Source organism: Lactuca sativa, chromosome 3 (genome assembly GCF_002870075.4).
Source record: "Lactuca sativa cultivar Salinas chromosome 3, Lsat_Salinas_v11, whole genome shotgun sequence".
Lineage (NCBI taxonomy): Eukaryota > Viridiplantae > Streptophyta > Magnoliopsida > Asterales > Asteraceae > Lactuca > Lactuca sativa.
The window spans coordinates 175287941-175311366 of NC_056625.2; the positions used below are offsets into that span (position 1 = coordinate 175287941).

The window sequence follows — 23426 nt, forward strand, 5'->3', positions numbered from 1 at the left end:
CTCGAATCGAGTACGGATCCTCTGCTTTCAGTAGTACGGGCCCATACTACCTTCCACATCTATCTGTACTTTCCTCAGGAACTGCTTCGACTCCACCAGGTCCCTTTTCTACTACTACTACTCCTAGCACTACCTCATCCTAGGCTTGCCCTAGGGAAACCTCTAATCCAACTCAATCAGTCCTCAGCTGCTGAATGTGATGCCAATTAGCCATTACCTGGATACCATCACATGTGACGCGGCTCAGATAATCCTTCGAGTAAAAGACTCGTCCCTACCACGGTTAGACTTAAACGAGAGCTGCACAATAGGGCCAAATCCCACACTCTGAGATTATTCAACCCTGATCACATGTGACATGACGTATTCACCTAATGGCTAACTCCCATCACTTAGAATCCCACAAAGCACAAAGCAAGCAGCATTCAGACAAGGGAAAATCTAACCATAACATACTTAAGCAATCATAATATCATATCAAGAATCTGAACTAGCATACAACACAAGCTCATAAAGTCAGGCATAACCTAAACAGGCTATCCTACTACTGTCTAGCCACCACTATCATGCAGCTCAAAAGCACATATAACAGGCACATAAGGCATCCTCCCTAGACCCTTAGTCCTAATCTAGCATGCTATTCTATTATCTGATAATCATAACATAAACTTGTATGGGTATATTGGGGTACTTACTTGAGCTCGGTTGATTTTATGCACCGCACCCCTTTTCTCTTTTCAAAGTTCTTTTCTTTTTGAATTCTTTTTGCTTTTCTAAAACTGTTTTTCGTTCTCAAAATTCTTTTTTTTACCAAACTGTCTTTTCATTTTTGAAAACTTTTTATCCGACCCCTTAGTTTGAGTTCAGGCACACCCGAGAGTATGCCCGAATCCCTCAAACCAAGGCTCTGATACCAACTTGTAACGACCCAAAATTCAAGACTAAAAATTTCATTTAATAAAACATTACTTAGAGCAAAAACTTCAATCCAAAACATAATCAGAGTATTAATTCCCAAAACACATGTTCATTATCAGCGTAAAACATTCCCAGGCTATCTAGTCTATGGTGTGTGCCATGCGATCACCCCGAGCTCTCCCCTCCGCTACCGGAAGTACCTGAAACCAGAACTGAAAACCGTAAGCACGAAGCTTAGTGAGTTCCCCAGATACCACATACCATACAAACCATTCATAGCCAAGAACCATACATAACCGACTTATCCATAATCAAGTAAGGTGCTATGTGCTAAACATAGTCTTGCCATTATGCCACGGGCCGCGCGTGGTCTTCCTGGTCAAGCCTGGGCCGCTCCCTGGGTCTTACACACAAGTGCCAAGGGCCACCACCTAGTCTTACAGACATGTGCCAAGGGCCACCCCCTGGTCTTTTATGCAAGTATCACAAAGACAACCGTACATACTACTCTACTTCGCTAAACAGCATACAGTGTACCAGAAGCCACCTCCTGGTCTTTCATATATAATTTCATACAATGCGCCAGGAGCCACCTCCTGGTCTTTCATACATATTGCCTAGGGCTAACCCCCGGGTCTTCCTATCATCCATAATAACATATTGTGTGCCAGGAGCCGCCCCCTGGTCCTTAATGCATATTGCCTAGGGCTAACCCCCGGGTCTTCCTACCATACATAATAACATACTGTGTGCCAGGAGCCGCCCCTGGTCTTTCATGCATATTTTAAATGGGCCGGCATTGGTGCCTTAGACCCATACAAACAGTGAGGAGACTCACCTCGCACTGCTGAACTCTGCTGATAATCCTCTGGCTGCTGACTGACAGCTCTCTGAACTCCTGCTCCACTAGCTCCCCGAGCTACCAATATCAATGCAACACTTTGTCTAACTATCCCCCGAAAGTCAACTAAGTCAACTCTGGTCAAGGTCAAAGTCCTGGTCAAAGTCAACCTTCCAGGTCAACCCTACTCGCCGAGTCACCCTATTGACTCGCCGAGTTCATATGTTCAGAGTCCTCCTCTTAGCGACTCGACTCGCCGAGTCTACTGATTACCGAGTCCTGACCTGTCCAACTCACCGAGTCTCCATTCGTCTCACTGTTTCGAGTCTCAACTCGAAGGGTGTGGGGTTTCGTGACCTGACTTGCCGAGTCCAAGAACAGACTCACCGAGTCCAGGACAACCTTCAACAGACTCGCTGAGTGGTTCATCCAACTCGCCGAGTTCCTGCCCAACATCATCTGACTCGACGAGCTGTTCATCCCACTCGTCGAGTTCCTCCTCGTCTTCATGCTACTCGCCGAGTCCACTCAAAGGACTCGCCGAGTCCATTCAGATCTTCAAACATGCAGAGGACTTTTTAGTCATGCATGGACTCCAAACTGTAGATCCACCCTTCCCATGCCTATTCCTCACGTAAAGTTGCAAACTTTACATGTAGAGATGGAGATCTAGGCAAAATACACCATAAAATAGGGTTTAAGGCCAAGGGGATTCAAAAAATGACTCAAGGGCTGATACTTTATGCTTCTCTAGTCCATAACACACTTGGATCTGAAGTAGCAACTCCAGATCCGGCTTCTAACTCAAATGGGTGACAAACCATGGCTTAAAAGCCCCAAATCTCTCAACCATGGAAGATCTAAAGGAGAGAAACGAATTATTACCTTCAATATCTCAGAAAGGCTCCACAAACTCCAGATCTGAAGCCAATCCTTGAAGTTTCACTGATTCCCCTCTTTCTTCTTCCTTCAATCCATCCAAAAATGGCTTGGAAGCTTGAATGCACAACAATGGAGGCTTAGGGTTCGCTTTCTGAATGAGGGAGGCTCTAAGGAACCCTAATGGAGAGAATAAGGAGCTTAAATAGCGCCCAAAGTCCCGGATTTAGGGTTTTCCTCGCACAGACCAGACTCGCCGAGTCCACTTGGCCGACTCGCCAAGTCGGTCACTTACACCTCGACCCGGATCCCGCTCGGACTCGCCGAGTTCCTCCTTGGACTCGCCGAGTCGCCCCTAAAAATTAGGGTTTTCTTTCCTTTCTTGGCCTTCAAAACTTTGGGTGTTACAAAACATATAAGAACTACCCAAATTAAGTAATCAGATTTCAATGTAAACATTCCTTCCATTCCAAGATAATAAGCATCGATAAAAAAAAGGTACATTTCATTCTATTAATAAGAAATATTGATATATTTATAGCCTACTAATGTTGGCACATCTGAATTCATGTCTAGATACCTGGATAACAAAAGCAGCACATGGAAGTCTAAAATTCTCTTCACAAAAGGAAAATTCTCGGTTCAATCCAAATGATTCCTCAATGTTGTCATCGCAACCGATGTGTTTCAATTCTCAACTGGAAATGATAATGACAAAAGACCCTGTAATCCAAAACAAATACATATCAAAATGCAATTTTATAAAGTCCATATAACAAAAGTTACCAAAAAAACCGTAGTCCAGTGTTATTCAGGGCAAATAAACTAAAGAGGCATAGATGCCAAAACTAAAACAGCATACAACAGCTTCATGAACAAAAACGAAAATACAATTACATACAAAGAATTGAACAATTGTGTAAATGGAGATGGGAAAGAAAATATAAATGGAAAAACATCAAATATAATTTCACCTGGAAGCCAATATTATAGTAGAAGGTGGGTGTTGCAGTAGATGAACCCTCCGAATTTGACATTCCTCTCAAAAATCAGAAAATTAGTTGAAGGTTAATAAAAAAAGATTGTAAACATACTATTTGTTTCAGACTGAAGAAACCATTAAGTTGGATTTATGCCCGTATTTGTGAATATAATTGTAAGCATACATTGAAATTGTTTGCATTTATCCCTTTTATCATCGATGATCACAGATTTATGAATTACATAGTATTCATTAAGAAGAAGTTGACAAAATTTTCGTCCTCCTGGATATGGTTTCTGAGAACTTTCCATCCAAATAGAATTAACGTTTAATTATGTCATCAATAGAAATAGATAGAACCTACAATAAATAATTTTTAAAAAATAGAAGATTGAGCAAAATTTAGAAATAAAAAAAAAACAAATATAAGAATTTATGCATAAAACTTGAATCACTGAAAGGAGAGACGTAAAAAGTTTACCTAAAGATCCACTTGATCCTAGTTAAGTTCTTAATCGGGCTCACAATTCCAGGTATCCTCCAATATTGTTGCACATTGTATAATATTCGTCATTTTTTTGCAAAGGTAACATATTATGGAAGGCAAAAAATATGATATTTATTTTTAAGAGTAATAATCATTCATTAGTGACCACATTTCAATAATTTGGCTACACTGTTAGAATTTTCCTTATTAATAGTATCCTTATACATAAATCCCAAGTTTATCAAAGAAAAGTAACCAACCAAATATGTTCTTTGCACCTCTGTCGCCTTATCCGTTGGTAAAATCCCAACCATAAAAAATAGCTTTCCAAGAATCCGAGCTACCATAGTTTTACCTATATACAATACGATTTGGAAATCACAGTTTTGCCCCCACAATCCCAAATTACAAATAGAAGGTTGTTGATGGTATATAAGTAATTTTACCTGTTCCTGTTCCTGTTCCTGTTCCTGGATTACCAAGGAGGGCCATATGAGGTGGTCTAGGGGTCCCAACTTTTAAACCAAGGGCTCTTTGCCTTTCATCTAAAAGCATCCCTTTAGCCCATTTTCTAAGTTGTAATTTAAGCTCATGACGCCCCACTAAATTGGATAATTCATTTTCAAGTTCATCCATTTTAGCTTTTGTTTAACTGCATATGGATGATAAAGATTAATTTTTTTTTATCAAGCTTAGATTATATAAAAATTGTAATGCTCAATAAATGACATAAACAAAGTACATAAATTTGCTTTAGCTTCGGTAGAAGCTCCATGAGAAAGAAGAAGCCCTGTAGCTTCATTACAACTGTTTTAGCAGCCATATGCAATGGTGTTTCTCCATACTGCAAAGTCAAATATAGCAAGACAATAAGTTTCTATTTTTTAAAGTGAAAATTATAAACAGATTATATGAATAATCAAATCTGATAATGAGTGAATAAAGATTTTACACACCATGTTCATTGCTTCCAAGTCAAGTGTTTCAGGTCCTGCCATGTTCAACATAAACTTAACTACTTCAGCACTGTTATTCAATCGTACATGACCATAAAATTACCTTAAGTGGGCTTCAATGATTTATTTTTTGACAAATATCATAGAATACCAAGAGATGGTGGTTATGGCAACAGTGAGCAACATAGGTTTAGGCCTTGAAGCGTATAACAGAAGCAAAACCGATGGGTGGACATCACTTGTAATCAAAGATGGAGGAAGGAGAACCCAGATGCCATTCTTCAAAGTTTACAACTAAAGAAAGTTTCATATTAATAGAAGAAACAACAAATCACAGAGAAATAAATAGTAAATCATTAGGATTTGGAGAAGTAATCAAGACTTGAGCGTAAATAATATGTAAAAGATTACCTATGTGTGTTTCGCTGATTACTCTGGTAGCACCGGTGGTGTAAGACAATCTAGAAATTTAATGGAGCAGATGATTTCGATTCTTCTTCGTCTTCTTTGTCGTGAAGGTTTTGAATGTTCAAAAATACAAAGCATATAACACACAGTAGTTATGTCGGTGAAAGAAGGAGACAACGAAGAAAGATGATACTCCCAGCTTTGAATCAAAGTAAGAAACCCTAGCCAGACGACGGGTTGGAATTACATACCGTGTATAGGAGTGACGGTCCGACCATCGATATCCAACTTCCCCCGTCTTTCTTCCGCTTGAGTTGAGTGAAACGGTGGTTTAGAGAAGCGTACAGAGTGGTGGAATCGATTCGTAGAATCTAAAAATCGAATGTCATCTGCAGTCGACACCGCCATTGACGAAGATGTTGAGTAGCAGTGTGACAACCCAAAATTTATTTCATCGTTATAACCCGTTTCCATTAATAGAATATTCTATTTTTATTAAGATTCCGTTAACATTTGGAGTGGACAAATCAATAAATATTTTATTTTATTTTATTTATTAGTGTCGTAATAAAATAAATAAAAACACGCGAATTACCCTTCCGTTTAGTTGGAAAAAGTTTTTTTTTATTTACGACTATTTAATCGGGTAAAAATTTAAACCCCGTTTAGCGTCAGTATTTGGTAGATTCCCACCTGGCCACAAACACAACCCCTATATAAAGGGTGAGTAGGCACTAGATGGAGCTTTTTACCACTCTAGTTACTCTACTTTCTCTCTCTAGAAGTTGGGTTTATTCAAGAATCACCTCATTCAAGCTCCAAAACCATAAGTAATACTCCCTAGCTTGCTGTTTAGCTTTGCATTCATACAAACCCGGGATTTAATCACTCAAAACCTTAAAAACTCGAGTTTACGGTTTGGGAATCCCTCCCAAAACTATAAACACCCTTAAGGGGGGGTTTTTGAAACCCAAAATCCCTCCAAAACTCTTCTAATACTCGTCCTTGACTTAGAAACATACATGCATGAAGTTAGAAACCAAAAATCGAGCCTTTAGGACGGTAAACATGAGTTTACGATCCATGAATATTCATGAACCGTAAACACAAAAACCATAAACACCAAAAATGGTGTTTTGGTGCCCCTAACTCCTTCCTTAGCATGCCTATTGGGCTAGAAACTTGTATGATTGAGATTAGGACCACAAAACACGAAGTGAATGATATGCTAAAGGGTTTACGGCCGTAAACCCTAGTGTTTACGACCGTAAACTCCCAAGTAGTGGTCCAAGGACGGCAAACTCCAAGGGAGTGCCCCATTTGAACCCTAAACACCCCTCAAGCCTTGTATTTAACCCTAGAACCCTTCCTAGTGATACAAGAAACCTTAAGGCACACAAATATACTCCTACCATGAGTTTATGGCCGTAAACTCATGGGGGATTTGGTTCCTCAACCGTAAACTCACCTAAGGTGAGTATTTGAGGAGTAAACTCCATAGTGAGGCCTTACACTAATTCCTTGCAACCCAATAGCCTTCTAGCACATAAAACAAAGTGTTTTCATGCATTAGGGTGTAATTGCTTACTTATTTAGTGATTAGATAACTAATTAGACACCATTATGTGTCACTACATGTTTCATAGGATCCATGTGAGTGTTCATATTCTCATTTGGTGTCTAGCATTCTACCTGACAACTTAACCCACTAAACTCGCTGCAGGTGAGTTCATACCCCTTAATGAACCTTTTCAAATGTTTTTACATGTTTTAGGGGGGGATACAAGTTAAATGCAACAAGTGTTAGTATCAAATCATATGTGATTTATAACCTACAACTAAAAAGGATTTTCTATACTTTTAGCTACTTATCAATAAAACTGTTTTAAATAATTATCAAACGCATTTTCAAGATTAGATTGTTGTTAAACTATTTTCAAACTGTGTTTAAACTACTTTTCTTTTAAACTATATCTACACTCATATATTTATATAAGTAAGACTTGAAAGACTTAGGACCGATAGCTCGCCTTATTTCCTGTTCTTGTTTGATTGTGGTCTTAGGGTATATTGTTATCCGTCCGACTGTCGTTGATTTCTTAGTTATATATCATATATATTTGTGTTAGATATGAAAATCTTCATCTTATTCAATACCTTTGTAAATCAAAGGCATGCAATTTCACACTCTATTTAACTATAATAGGTATAGTTAAGACTACTGCTCGTTACCTCTATTACTACTATACTCACTATGATTACTACTATTACAAGTTAATGCACGTTAAAGAGAACACTCTATGTACTATACTAAAAGTTTACTATACTATAACACAAGAGAATACACTAATCCAGAGTATAACACACTATCCCTCTATACGGCACTCTATTGCGCAAATACCATGTAACCAGAGCTTCCCGGAAGGAAACCAACATTACATTTATAGATCTATATAGGACGGACGCTATTACATCCCGACTGTTACCTACAGTCTGAGCCGACTAGGCCCAGGGGTGGCACTACATCACTACACTACATATGACCGGGAAGGTCATCGGACCCTCTATTATCATTCAGTTTGGTTACATGAGAAATCACATCCATATCTAAATTAACACACTAAGACTTTAAGTCTAAATTAACTTCCCGAAGTAAATAAATATATATTACTAATTGAAGTTTGCAACACTACTACAACTAACCGGCAATACTTTTCCTCGTTTACGTTGCTTGAAGGAAACTCATTACCTTATTTTTATAACTGAAAGTTTCAATGGAAATACTTTTACACACACGAAGGATTTAACATACAAATGCTCAATTTTGGAAAATATAGGAATTTCTAGGGATTTCTTCTATTCTCAAACAGTAATTACAGCTTTTACATTACATGATTGTAAACACTTTTATCTAAACAACGACACTAAATTCTTATGAACTCACCAGCTTTATGCTGATACTTGTTTTCAAAATAACTTGTATCTTCATGTCAAAGATAGACAGGTATACAAGATTCATCTTTTATTTTTGTTTATACTTTTGGTGTCTATTAACTGTGCAGAACACGTTTGTAATTATAATCACTATATTAATGAAATGGTTGTTGTGACTTGTTTTTACTATTATGCAATTGTTATGATACTGTACATGACGTCCTCCACCCCAGAACATATTCCGCCGTTCTCGGTTTTGGGGTGTGACAGATTGGTATCAGAGCATTGTTTAGATTGAATCAAGTATATTAACCAATAAAAGATATACAAACTATAAACACTTCGGGACTAAAACACTCTGACGAAGTATATATACTTTTAAATGCTAAGTATTTAATTAAGTATATAAATACATTCACCAATACAAGGGTCAGTATCATACTAGAACAGAACAAAAGTATTAAGATTGTTGAACATCACGATTGGGCTTAGAGACATATAGTCACATCTAGATGGATGTAGCCTAATCAACTACATTTTTCCAGGAGTGACTAGCATGTGCCTAAGAGTGATTATGGTGTTGCAACGAGTCTAAAAACTTACGAACACTACCACCAGAACATTAGAACAAGAATACTATAGGAGTATTATGTATTCTACTAACTACATATGTGATAACTAAAAAGGGTCGTTACTACTAGGGCAATAGTTTCTAAGTGGGTACACCATAGTTACATGTGACTAGGGCACTATAGACTTAGAATCTGTGACCTTTGCCTCATTTCCTGTTCTTGTTTGATTGGGGATCTGGAGTTAGGGTCGCTTATTCGAAGGACTATCTTGCTTCGGTTACATGTAATTGGTATGCACTATGCAAGTATTGGGTCGACTAATAATGATCATCTTATAAGTAACCTAGATTAGTACGTCTATTAACCTTTCTTTCCCCATTCTCACGTAGATAGCATGGCTGGCTTCTACCATCCCGGCGATCCGTATTATCCAAACCAAGGAAATGGACGATGGCTCGATGAGGAGCCAGAAGATGATCACCCGATCCCATTGGATGATCACCATGCAGAAGGCTTTTCGGATAGCTCCAGCTCCGAGCCAGAAGTTAACAACCTACCCCCTGTAGCTCCAAACCCCAACCCCCGCCCGACATTTCAAGGTCCCACTCCCATGTGGGCAATAACCTTGAACCGATGGAGCACTGAGCAGGGTCAACCCTTACCTTTCAATGGAGACCGAAGCTTCTACAACATAAGCGAATGAGGATCAACAGACCGAGTTTTTCCCATCATGGTCCGAAAGATTGCCAGGAATGTCGAGCAAGGTCAAGCAGCTATTGGCCGAGTTGTGGAAGTGGATGCCAACTCTAATCTCAACACTGTTCGCATCCGCCAACTGGAAGAAGCTATGGATAGGACGAGGAGGACCAATGAGGCTCTGCAGCAACAGCTAGCTGCATCCCGAGCCAAAGTTAGGGAACTCTGAGCACGTCAGAGGGCTCATGAACGACATCTTCAGGAAGTTATGTGCCAACTAGCTGATCTGAGGGTTCGCCCAATGGGTACCCGTCGCCAGTAGAAGACGTCAAAACATCTCACTCTTTTGTTTAAGGACTAGCCTTTTCTTTTCTATGCTCGGTAGAGCACTTGTCTGTAAACCTTCCAAACTTTGAAAGTACTCTAATTAGGTCACCAACAATTTTCCTTATGGTTTGATGTAAGACCTACTTTTAGGTCACTTTTCCCGAACTCATATTACATCATTAATACCAGTAAAATTGGCAGTTAACTACTCTGTTGTTATGACTCTCTCTCTCTGATTTTTGGGCTATGTTGATTTAGTCCATGAAACACTCTTATCATACTTGCAATAGACTCTTACTATTGTCATCATCTCTATGAACTTTCAGTAAAGGATGCCTCCTCGCAAGCGCCCGAACAGAGGCAGACCTGCGACTCAAACCCCACCTCCTCTTCCGCAGTTTGATCCAGTGTTGTTTCAAACAGCTGTGACCGCAGCTGTGACGGCAGCCATGGCCCAAACGAATTATGGCGATGCTAGTGGAGCCGGAATGGGAACCAACTCCAGACATGGTGAAATTCCCTCACGTACACAGGGGTGTACTTATAAGGATTTCATGAACTGTAAACCAACATTTTTCAATGGGATCGGAGGAATCCTTGCTCTGTCCCAATGGATCGAAAGAGCCGAAGCTGTTTTCGAAATGTGCTCATGCCCCGAAGAAAGCAAAATAAAGTTCGCTGCTGCCACCTTCACTGAATGGGCCCTGACATGGTGGAATGGCCATGTCAGTTCTCTCTCTCTCTAGTAACAGCCAATGTCATGGGCTAGGACACACTAAAGGACCTACTGAGAAGGGAGTACTGCCCTAGAGGTGAGGTTCAGAAGCTTGAGGAGGAACTCTGGAACCTCAAGATGAAGGGGACAGACATTGTGGCTTATACAGCCAGGTTCTGCGACCTGGTTGCTATGTGCCCTAACATGATACCTTCTGAAAGCAAGAAAATTGAACGATGCATCTGGGGTTTAGTTCCCCCGTATCGAGGAAACGTTCTATCTTCAAACCGTGCAACCTTTGACAGCGCCAAGGAGTTGGCCCACAGGTTGATTGATCATGAAACTCCTTCCACCCCATCAACTGCAAGAACAACTGCCACTGCACCGCCCAAGACATCCGACAACAAGAGGAAGCGATGGGACAAAAAGAGGGACAAGAAAGCTCAATCCTCTTCCAAAAACCAACATATAGTGGTTGTCCATGCTGCTACCACTCCTGCTATGCCAGTACCAGCAAAAACCTATGTTGGAAACCTACCCAAGTGTCCCAAGTGTCCCTTCCATCACAACAGCCCCTGCCGTGAATTACACTGCACCAACTGCGACCGGAAGGGCCATACCGTCCGGTTTTGTAGATCCCAACCCAAACCTATCTCTCAAGTCCCCAGCTTGGGAGTGAGCCAGGCCTGTTATGGCTGTAGAGAGGTAGGTCATTTCAAGAAAAACTGTCTGAAGGCCGGGAATACAGGAGGAACGGGAAGACTACTCGCTATTGGCCACAATGAAGTAGTAGCGGACCCCACAATAGTCACGGGTACGTTCCTTCTCAACAACTCTTATGCTTGTGTTTTATTCGATAGTGGTGCAGAAAGAAGCTTCATAAACCAAAACTTTAAACACTTACTTAAGCAATCCCCTCAACCACTAAAAGAAACATTCGTCGTAGAAATGGCTAACAGAAAGACAGAAAGCTCTAACGAAATCTACATAGGATGCACCCTCACTCTAGATGATCATTCATTCCCAATCGACCTCATACCCATTTCGATCAACAGTTTCGATGTCATTGTGGGCATGGACTAGTTGAGTCTCCATCGCGCTGATATCCTATGCTTCGACAAAACCATCCGCTTAAATCTGCCAAATAGCGAAACCTTGTTAATCTACGAAGACAAACCCGGTACGAGCCTTCGTATCATCTCAAGTATTCAAGCCCAGAAGTATTTACGTAAGGAATATCACGCATTCCTTGCAAACGTCGTTGACACGAGCCAGAAAATGAAAGATTAAAAGACTTCCCCGTCGTATGCAATTTCCCCGACGTCTTTCCAGAGGAGCTCCCAAGTTTACCTCCCAAACGTCAGGTTGAGTTCAGAATCGACCTAATTCCAGGGGCTACCCCCGTAGCTAAATCGCCCTATCGTCTAGCGCCTGCTGAGATGCAAGAACTGTCCGGTCAAATTAATGAGTTGCTCAGCAAGGGCTTTATAAGACCAAGCTAGTCACCCTGGGGAGCACCGGTCTTGATCGTAAAGAAGAAGGACGGATCATTTCGTATGTGCATCAACTACAGAGAACTCAACAAACTGACGGTAAAAAATTGCTACCCTCTTCCTCGTATAGACAACCTATTCGACCAACTGCAAGGGGCGAGTTACTTTTCAAAGATTGATCTTAGGTCCGGGTATCACTAGTTATGAGTGCTTGAGGAGGATGTTCCGAAAACAGCCTTCCGAACTCGTTACGAGCACTACGAGTTCGTAGTAATGCCGTTCGGACTGACCAACGCGCCCGCAGTATTCATGGATTTAATGGATATGGTGTGTTGTCCTTACTTGGATCAGTTCGTCATCGTCTTCATTGATGACATACTCATCTACTCTCGAAGCAAGGAAGAGCATAGCGATCACCTACGGCAAGTCCTAGAAACCCTACGGTCAGAAAAGTTATATGCGAAGTTCTCTAAGTGCGAATTTTGGATCCGAAGATTGGAATTCTTAGGACACGTGGTTAGTGAGGAAGGAATCCACGTGCACCCATCCAAGATTAAAGTTATCGAGAACTGGTCAGCACCAAAGACGCCTACAGAAATTCGTCACATTGGAATTCTTGGCCTCGCTGGCTACTACCGTAGATTCATTCAGAACTTCTCTACGATTGCGAACCCCTTACCACATTGACCCAGAAGGGCATGGCCTTTGAATGGGGAGAGAAATAGGAGAAAGCATTCCAGACCTTGAAACGAGCCTTATGCACCGCACCAATACTGTCCCTCCCCGAGGGGATAGAATATTTTGTAGTATACTGCAATGCGTCTAACCAGGGGCTCGGTTGTGTCCTGATGCAACGAGGTAAGGTCATCGCCTATGCCTCGAGGCAGCTGAAGACACATGAGGTTAACTACACCACACACGACCTCGAGTTAGGAGCGGTGGTATTCGCTCTAAAGATCTGGAGACATTACCTGTATGGTACGAAGAGCACAATATACACTGACCACAAAATCCTCCAACACATACTGAACCAAAAGGAGCTCAGTATGAGACAACGACGGTGGGTCGAGCTACTCAATGATTACGACTGCGAGATTCGTTATCACCTGGGAAAAGCCAATGTAGTAGCAGATGCCCTAAGTAGAAAAGAGTATTCTGGTCGAAGAGTCAAGTCATTAACAATGACTATCCATTCGCATCTATCCGCACAGATTAAGGTGGCTCAGCTCGAAGCTTTGAAGCCTGAGAATGTGGCGGGAGAATCCTTACATGGAATGGATAAGAACTTGGAGGTCAAGGGTGACGGAGCCTTATATCTCATGGACCGAATCTGGACGTCGTGTCATGGTGGTTTCAGATACTTGGTCATGAAGGAAGCACACGACACTCAATATTCCGTTCACCCAGGTTCAGATAAGATGTATCTGGATCTCAAAAAGTTATACTAGTGGCCTAACATGAAAGCAGAGATTACTACCTTTGTGAGTAAATGCCTTATTTGCACGAAGGTCAAGGTCGAATACCAGAAGCCATCAGGTCTTCTCCAGCAACCGGAGATACCGGAATGGAAGTGGGAGTGGATCACAATGGATTTCATAACTAAGCTACCCAAGACAACGGCTGGGCCGGATACCATATGGGTCATCGTAGAGAGATTGACCAAGTCCGCGCACTTCCTACCCATCAAAGAGACAGATAAGATGGAGAAACTCACAAGAACATACATTAAGGAAATCGTACGATTGCATGGTGTCCCTATATCTATAATCTCCGATAGAGATAGCAGTTTCACTTCGATATTTTGGCAATCGCTACAAAGCACCTTAGGGACGAGGTTGGACATGAGTACAACCTATCATCCGTAGACCGACGGGCAAAGTGAGAGAACTATTCAAACCTTGGAAGATATGTTGCGAGCCTATGTGATCGACTTTGGTAAGGCATGGGATACCCACTTACCCCTGGTAGAGTTTTCTTACAATAACAGTTATCACACGAGCATCAAGGCAACTCCGTTCGAAGCCCTCTACGGCCGGAAGTGCAGATCCCCTCTGTGTTGGGCTGAAGTGGGTGACACTCAGTTAGCTAAAGGACGATTTCCTAATAGCGCTCTCACGGGTCCGGAGATCATTCGGGAAATGACCGAGAAGATTGTACAAATTCGTGAACGATTAAAAGCCGCTAGAGATCGACAGAAAAGCTACGCAGATAAACGAAGAAAACCCTTGGAATTACAGGTGGGAGACCGAGTCCTTTTGAAAGCCTCACCCTGGAAGGGCACGATACACTTTGGAAAGTGTGGAAAGCTGAACCTAAGGTACATAGGGCCTTTCGAGATTCTCGCTAGAATCGGCCCTGTAGCTTACAAACTCAACCTACCCCGCGAGCTCAGTAACATACATCCTACCTTCCATGTCTCAAACCTGAAGAAAGGCCTATCCGACGAGACTCTCGTAATCCCACTCGACGAGATCGAGGTCAATGAGAGCCTCAACTTCGTGGAAGAGCCTGCGGAGATTATGGACCGAGAGGTCAAACGAACGAAAAAAAGCCGCATCCCAATTGTGAAGGTTCGCTGGAACGCTAAACAAGGACCGGAGTTCACTTCGGGGCGCGAGGATCAAATGAAACTCAAGTATCCCCATCTCTTTGCTTAGTATTACTGTCATAACTTAGCTGCTTGAATTCTAAATTCCGGGACAAAATTTCCTCTAACGGGGGGATGATGCGACAACCCAAAATTTATTCCATCGTTATAACCCGTTTCCGTTAATAGAATATTCTATTTTTATTAAGATTCCGTTAACATTTGGAGTGGACAAATCAATAAATGTTTTATTTTATTTTATTTATTAGTGTCGTAATAAAATAAATAAAAACACGTGAATTACCCTCCCGTTTAGTTGGAAAAAGTTTTTTTTATTTACGACTATTTAATCGGGTAAAAATTTAAACCCCGTTTAGCGTCAGTATTGGGTAGATTCCCACCTGGCCACAAACCCAACCCCTATATAAAGGGTGAGTGGGCACTAGATGGATCTTTTTACCACTCTAGTCACTCTCTCTCTCTACTTTCTCTCTCTAGAAGTTGGGTTTATTCAAGAATCACCTCATTCAAGCTCAAAAATCGTAAGTAATACTCCCTAGCTTGTTGTTTAGCTTTGCATTCATAAAAACCCAGGATTTAATCACTCAAAACATTAAGAACTCGAGTTTATGGTTTCAGAATACCTCCCAAAACCGTAAACACCCTTAAGGGGGGGGGGGGGGGGGTGAAGCCCAAAATCCCTCCAAAACTCTTCTAATACTCGTCCTTGACTTAGAAACATACATGCATGAAGTTAGAAACCAAAAATCGAGCCTTTAGGAGGGTAAACATGAGTTTACGGTCCATGAATATTCATGAACCTTAAACATAAAAACCGTAAACACCAAAAATGGTGTTTTGGTGCCCCTAACTCCTTCCTTAGCATGCCTATTGGGCTAGAAACTTGTATGATTGAGATTAGGACCACAAAACACGAAGTGAATGATGTGCTAAAGGGTTTAAGACCGTAAACCCTAGTGTTTACGATCGTAAACCCTAGTGTTTACGATCGTAAACTCCCAAGTAGTGGTCCAAGGACGGCAAACTCCAAGGGAGTGCCCCATTTGAACCCTAAACACCCCTCAAGCCTTGTATTTAACCCTAGAACCCTTCCTAGTGATACAAGAAACCTTAAGGCACACAAATATACTCCTACCATGATTTTACGGCCGTAAACTCATGGGGGATTTGGTTCCTCAACCGTAAACTCACCTAAGGTGAGTATTTGAGGAGTAAACTCCATAGTGAGGCCTTACACTAATTCCTTGCAACCCAATAGCCTTCTAGCACATAAAACAAAGTGTTTTCATGCATTAGGGTGTCATTGCTTACTTATTTAGTGATTAGATAACTAATTAGACACCATTATGTGTCACTACATGTTTCATAGGATCCATGTGAGTGTTCATATTCTCATTTGGTGTCTAACATTCTACCCGACAACTTAACCCACTAAACTCGCTGCAGGTGAGTTCATACCCCTTAATGAACCTTTTCAAATGTTTTTACATGTTTTAGGGGGGGATACAAGTTAAATGCAACAAGTGTTAGTATCAAATCATATGTGATTTATAACCTACAACTAAAAAGGATTTTCTATACTTTTAGCTACTTATCAATAAAACTGTTTTAAATAATTATCAAACGCATTTTCAAGATTAGATTGTTGTTAAACTATTTTCAAACTGTGTTTAAACTACTTTTCTTTTAAACTATATCTACACTCATATATTTATATAAGTAAGACTTGAAAGACTTAGGACCGATAGCTCGCCTTATTTCCTGTTCTTGTTTGATTGTGGTCTTAGGGTATATTGTTATCCGTCCGACTGTCATTGATTTCTTAGTTATATATCATATATATTTGTGTTAGATATGAAAATCTTCATCTTATTCAATACCTTTGTAAATCAAAGGCATGCAATTCCACACTCTATTTAACTATAATAGGTATAGTTAAGACTACTGCTCGTTACCTCTATTACTACTATACTCACTATGATTACTACTATTACAAGTTAATGCACGTTAAAGAGAACACTCTATGTACTATACTAAAAGTTTACTATACTATAACACAAGAGAATACACTAATCCAGAGTATAACACACTATCCCTCTATACGTCACTCTACTGCGCAAATACCATGTAACCAGAGCTTCCCGGAAGGAAACCAACATTACATGTATAGATCTATATAGGACGGACGCTATTACATCCCGACTGTTACCTACAGTCCGAGCCGACTAGGCCCGGGGGTGGCACTACATCACTACACTACGTATGACCGGGAAGGTCATCGGACCCTCTATTATCATTCAGTTTGGTTACATGAGAAATCACATCCATATCTAAATTAACACACTAAGACTTTAAGTCTAAATTAACTTCCGGAAGTAAATAAATATATATTACTAATTGAAGTTTGTAACACTACTACAGCCAACCGGCAATACTTTTCCTCGTTTACGTTGCTTGAAGGAAACTCATTACCTTATTTTTATAACTAAAAGTTTCAATGGAAATACTTTTACACACACGAAGGATTTAACATACAAATGCTCAATTTTGGAAAATATAGGATTTTCTGGGGATTTCTTCTATTCTTAAACAGTAATTACAGCTTTTACATTACATGATTGTAAACACTTTTATATAAACACGACACTAAATTCTTATGAACTCACCAGCTTTATGTTGATACTCGTTTTTAAAATAACTTGTATCTTCTGGTCAAAGATAGACAGGTACTGGTGCAGCTTTTGAGAAGATGGAGCGTATACAAGATTCATCTTTTATTTTTGTTTATAGTTTTGGTGTCTATTAACTGTGCAAAACATGTTTGTAGTTATAATCACTATATTAATGAAATGGTTGTTGTCGCTTGTTTTTACTATTATGCAATTGTTATGATAATGTACATGATGTCCTCCACCCCAGAACGTATTCCGTCGTTCTTGGTTTTGGGGTGTGACAAGCAGTGCGCGTTGGAGAAAACCATGGAAAGCAGTCAGTTAGCGATTCATTGATTCTGATCAACCGGAATCGAGTTGGTAGATAGTGAGGTATAAAAGAAGAACAAAATGTTTGAGGTATAGAAGAAATAGAACAGAGTGAGGCTGTGGTTTGGAGGTGGGTAGGGAATGGAAGGAATCGTCTCCAAAAGACGGAGTCAGATGAAAGAAATAGAAGGTGGTGGAAGCAAGTGTATGTGATTGGGCGAAGGAGGGGGTGAGTAAATTACGTGGATGAAGGGTGATGGGGCGGTTAGCATGGTTGAGGAAGGGAACCCGGGGAACAGTACCCTGGTTAGGTACTGTTCCTAACAATGGCTCTTTTTTAATATATATACATATATATATATATATATATATATATATATATATATATATATATATATATATATATATATATATATATATATATATATATATATATATATAAGAATGCTTTCTCAAATAATGTGAATCTAGGTTTTTTAAGTTGTGAATTGTTATGTTTAAATGTTTTTACTAATTTTTTTAGTCATGTTAATATTAGTTTTAAATGTTATGAATAAGAAAATGTTAGTTTTATATTGTGAATACATGATTTGTTACAACTTTAAGCTGTGAATATATGATTTTTTATAAGTTTTAAACTGTGAATGCATGTTTTATATTTATTTTTCTACTTACATCTATTATAGATCTCTACTGTGCATTTTTTATTGTTTTTTGTTCTTCTGTTAAGGTGTGAATTTAATGTTTTACTCTCTCATTTGTTTTTTTATAATCTTAGTGTTAACTTCTATTAAGACGTGGATTTTCTGTTTAAACTGTGAATTGACTATATAAGATGTGAAATTTGTGTATTAAATTATTCGTTCATTATATTATGCTGTAATTTTTGTGTATTAAACTGTGAATTAATTGTATTAAAAATGTTAAGTTGATAATATGGTTGTGAATGCATAATTTTTGTATATTAAACTGAGATTTATTGTACTAAGCTTTGAACTTTGTATATTAGGATGTGATATTTGTGTTTTAAATTGTGAATTTAATGCATTAAGTTGTGACTTTTTTTGTTTAAATTGTGAATTAACTATATTAAGCTATGAATTTTTTGTATTAAACTGTGATTTTGTGTTTTAAACTATGAATTGAATGCATTTAGTTGTTAATTTTCTATATTAAATTGTGAATTTTTTTATATTAAACTGTGATTTTTGTGTTTAAAAATGTAAATTGTCTACATTAAACAATGAATTTTCTGTTTAAATTGTGAATTGACTTTATTTTGCTGTGAATTTTTTATAATTTGTGTTATAATATGAATGATTTATGTATAAATTTTTGTGTTCATTTTCTAATAAATATATTTATTTTTTTTGTTGTATAAATTTGTAAGAATCCACTAGTTTTTATAATTGTTTTGAATTAAATTCAAAACGAGCGAATTAATAGGCTTTATTAAATTGTAAATGTAGTATTTAAGTTGTTAATGAATGATTTTATCTATAGATCAGATTTGGAAGAAATGACGGCTACTAAGTTGATACAGGTGGTTGGTGGTGGAATATGGTGATAAAGTTTGAGTTTTTGGCTTTTTTGAATTAGTGAATTATTGTAAAATAGTTTGTATTAAGTTGTGAATTTTTTGCATTAAACTGTAAATGGATTGTGTAAATCTGTATTTAATATAAGTTTTGTGTTAAAATACGAGAGCATATACGGATGAAAATATTAGACTGTAAAAATTATAAGTTTGCTCTTTTCATACCAAAAAACACAAAAAATTAGGATTTTAACATGTTTAATAAGAGTACCGTGTAAATATTTACTAATTAATTTGGGTTTTTATGGTTCTTAATCTTTTATGTTTTTCATTTGAACCACTCCATATATATATATATATATATATATATATATATATATATATATATATATATATATATATATATATATATATATATATATATATATATGGAAAAGTGAATATACCCCTAATAAAACAGTACCATTACCGCCACGTGTCACTCCCTTGCGTCAAACTCCGTTCATTTTCCCGCTCAATAGTCTTAACTGAATTTCCCACTTTGCCCTTCCGTTCCAAAAATACTGCAAATCCGGACAAATGTTGCAAGTTTGAAATTTAAAATTTTAATTATCAATTATACCATATAAATCTGCAACAAATTAGGAAGAAAATATGTGCTAAACTTTATCTCAATCCCAAATAATCAGTCAATCGAATAACAATCCCAAAAAATCAGGCAAAGTCTTCCTAATTTAAATTTAAATATATGTATATAAAGAAACAGCTACGTTCCTCTTTACGTTCCTCTTTCAATACGAATAAATCGAATATTCATCGTCTGGTAAGGGATACTACATTGTTTTCTTTTTGTTCTTCATATATCAATCTTATACTCATCGATTTTTTTTTGTTTGCAATTTGTTTTTCCTACATTCAGGGTATACCAATCGCCTTCTTTTTGTGGACTGCATAATCAACCAGGTTTAGGTTTGTTACGTATATTCATTCTCTCTTTCTACGGTATATAATTTCTACTTCTATATGTATTTTACTATTTTACTATTTCCATCGCATTCATTTCAATTCATAGCAACAATATACTTTACCTGTTATCGGTAGGTATTTGACTGTTTCCCCTTCATTGTTGTTACTGTATAATTATAGTATCAAAAACAATAAATTGAGTTAGTAAAATACTATTTGGTTTTTTTTTATTTATGTATTATGAATAATAAAACTTCTGCTATAGTCTATGATATAGTTTTCGATTTTTTTCTCATTAAATTATTTTACTTTCAATGCTTTATACATATCTGATATATAACTATACTTTCTAAAACTCACAACTGTTGTACAAATTTATAAACGATAATGTGACCTCATTATCAACTTCATTTACTGTAGAAAAGACCATAATGCCCTTAATTTGAAAATAAAAAACTAAATGTACATTGCTATTTCTACATTGTTCGAGATTGAACAAGTTTTACTAAGGAACAACTCCACTCTCAAAAATTATAAAAACATGCCTATCCCATATGTAGATTCTGTTTCTTCTTCAAACAATCGACTTATCACCGAGGAGCTATATTATGACATTCTTGTTATGAAAACCGAGTTTGATCATATGTTTCTTGCATTGACAAATGAGCAGCGTCACATTTTCCTTGATATCATGGGTGCAGTTAAAGAAAATAAAGGAGGTGTCTTCTTTGTTTATGGTTATCGTGGGACTGGTAAAACTTTTTTATGGAATACAATATCTGCAGCTATTAGATGTGATGGTCATATTGTTTTAAATGTTGCTTCAAGTGGGATTGCTTCATTATTATTGCTTGGAGGTAGAACAACACACTCTCGATTTATAATTCCATTTGAACTAAAAAAGGATTCTGTTTGTAAAATAAGTCGAGATGGTGACCTCGCTAGGTTATTGAGAAAAACCTCATTGATAATTTGGGATGAAGCTCCTATGGTCCATAAGCATGCATTTGAAGCTTTAGATCAAAGTTTGAAAGATGTATTCAGGTTTGAAAATTCTAGCAACTCAGATATTCTTTTTTGAGGGAAAGTTATTGTTTTTGGAGGAGATTTCAAACAGATTCTACCTGTTATTCCTGGTGGAAGTAGACAAAACATTGTTAATGCTTCTTTAAGTTCTTCATATTTATGGCAACATTGCAAGATCCATAAATTAACAAAAAAACATGAGGCTAACTGTTGGAAGGGATCAATCTAATATAGAAAAAATCAAAGATTTTGCAGAATGGTTGTTGGATATGGGAGAAGGCAAACTTGGTGGTATCAACGATGGAGAAACTATTATTGATATTCAGATGATATTCTCATTAATGATCCACATGATCCTATATGTTCATTAATTGACTTTGTATATCCTTCAATTTTGGAAACGTACAATAATACAAGTTATTTTCAAGAAAGAACAATACTTGCTCCAAAGAATGAAGTGGTTTAGGAAATAAACGACCGGTTGCTATAGAAGTTTCCAGGAGATGAGGTTGAATACTTAAGTTCAGATAGTATATGCCAATTTGAATTTGTCCATGATCAGTTTGATGCAAATTTATATTCACCTGATGTTTTAAATGGTCTGAATGTATCAGGTTTACCAGACCATAAGTTAGTTTTAAAAATCGGTGTTCCAGTTATGTTGTTGAGAAATATTGATCAGAAAAATGGCTTATGTAATGGGACAAGACTCCAAGTGATATAATTGGGCAAACGTGTTATTGAGGCACATATCATATCTGGAACTAATATTGGAAACCGTACTTTTATTCCAAGAATGTCTTTAACTCCATCAGAAAAGAAGATTCCCTTCAAATTCCGAAGAAGACAGTTTCCATTGACTGTATGTTTTGTAATGACCATTAATAAGAGTCAGGGACAATCATTATCCAAGGTTGGTTTGTTTCTCAAACATCCTATGTTTTCACATGGCCAATTGTATGTTGCCTTATCTAGAGTTCAAAGCAGAGAGGGATTAAAATTATTAATTTTAGATAAGGACGGTACCCTCACAAATCAAACTTCCAATGTTGTTTACAAAGAAGTTTTCCAGAATTTATAAACAGTGTTTTTGTACCATCTTTTATTTACTTTTAAAAAATAATATTTCATCCATCATATTATTTAAATAATTTATAATACTTTATTGCATTTCATTTATTCATGTTAATTACAATATCAATTATTCTTCATTTTTTGTAAACTTTGATATGTTTTTATATTACACAACCAAAGTGAAAATTATAATTCTATTTCAAATCATCAACCATGGATTTCCACAGGTTTTAACCTGGTATATATATATATATATATATATATATATATATATATATATATATATATATATATATATATGAGAAAAGTAAATATAAATATACTTTTAACGGTATAAAAACTTAGGTATCCAAACCCTCCATAATACGTCGTTTTGTTTGATATATTCATTATAATGTTCTTAAACCTCAGTTCCTAACTTGATTTACTTTCAAGATTTTCAAAATTTCACTATTATCTTCCTCTTACATCACATTTTTTTTTCCGAACTCTTACTAAACTATATATATTATAGTTGAAAATGAAAATTATGTAGGAGGAAGATAAATGTAAAATTTTAAAAAATCTTGGAAGTACATCCAGTTAGAAGTTGAATTATAAGAATATTTGACAATTACAATGTATATATATGATACAAAATGACGAGTATGGTGAGTTTGGGTACATAAACTTATATAATCTTAGGGGTATATTCACTTTTCCATATATATATATATATATATATATATATATATATATATATATATATATATATATATATATATATAGGCTGAAGATTATTTTGATGATTGCGTCTTTTGGGCTCGAAAGTTTATTTATTTTGTATTCCGGTTTGGGCCTGTCCAACTGAGAGCCCATTATGTTTAATATAAAAGTATATGCTTGCATGCATATTAGGTAAAGGATTGATAACGATTTTAGCGATTATTCTAGAGCTGAACGATAGCATCACAGGTTTCTTTAATCGTTCTGTAACCTGCTAATCCTCTACAGTTGATGTTCTTAATTGAGCTCTTCTGAGGATTT

At 37.5% G+C, this 23426-nt stretch overlaps 1 non-coding gene and 1 pseudogene across 6 annotated transcripts; one reads left to right on the plus strand and one right to left on the minus strand.

Annotated features, from left to right (window-relative positions):
* Nucleotides 1-935: 935 nt before the first annotated feature.
* LOC111882356 (uncharacterized) lies at nucleotides 936-5878 on the minus strand. 6 transcript variants are annotated; one of them, XR_008231252.1, is made up of 6 exons: nucleotides 5475-5878; nucleotides 5064-5357; nucleotides 4554-4951; nucleotides 3613-4462; nucleotides 3219-3361; nucleotides 936-1118 (listed from the first exon to the last, which is right to left on the minus strand). It is a non-coding gene; the product is annotated as an uncharacterized LOC111882356 (transcript). The 6 variants fall into 6 exon arrangements; XR_006189874.2 differs by lacking the exon at nucleotides 936-1118 and having other exon boundaries at nucleotides 2550-3361; nucleotides 4554-4759; nucleotides 4850-4951; XR_006189877.2 differs by lacking the exon at nucleotides 936-1118 and having other exon boundaries at nucleotides 2551-3361; nucleotides 5064-5098; nucleotides 5215-5357.
* A 14882-nt stretch (nucleotides 5879-20760) lies between these two features.
* On the plus strand, nucleotides 20761-22407 carry LOC122197181 (uncharacterized; annotated as a pseudogene).
* Nucleotides 22408-23426: the final 1019 nt, after the last annotated feature.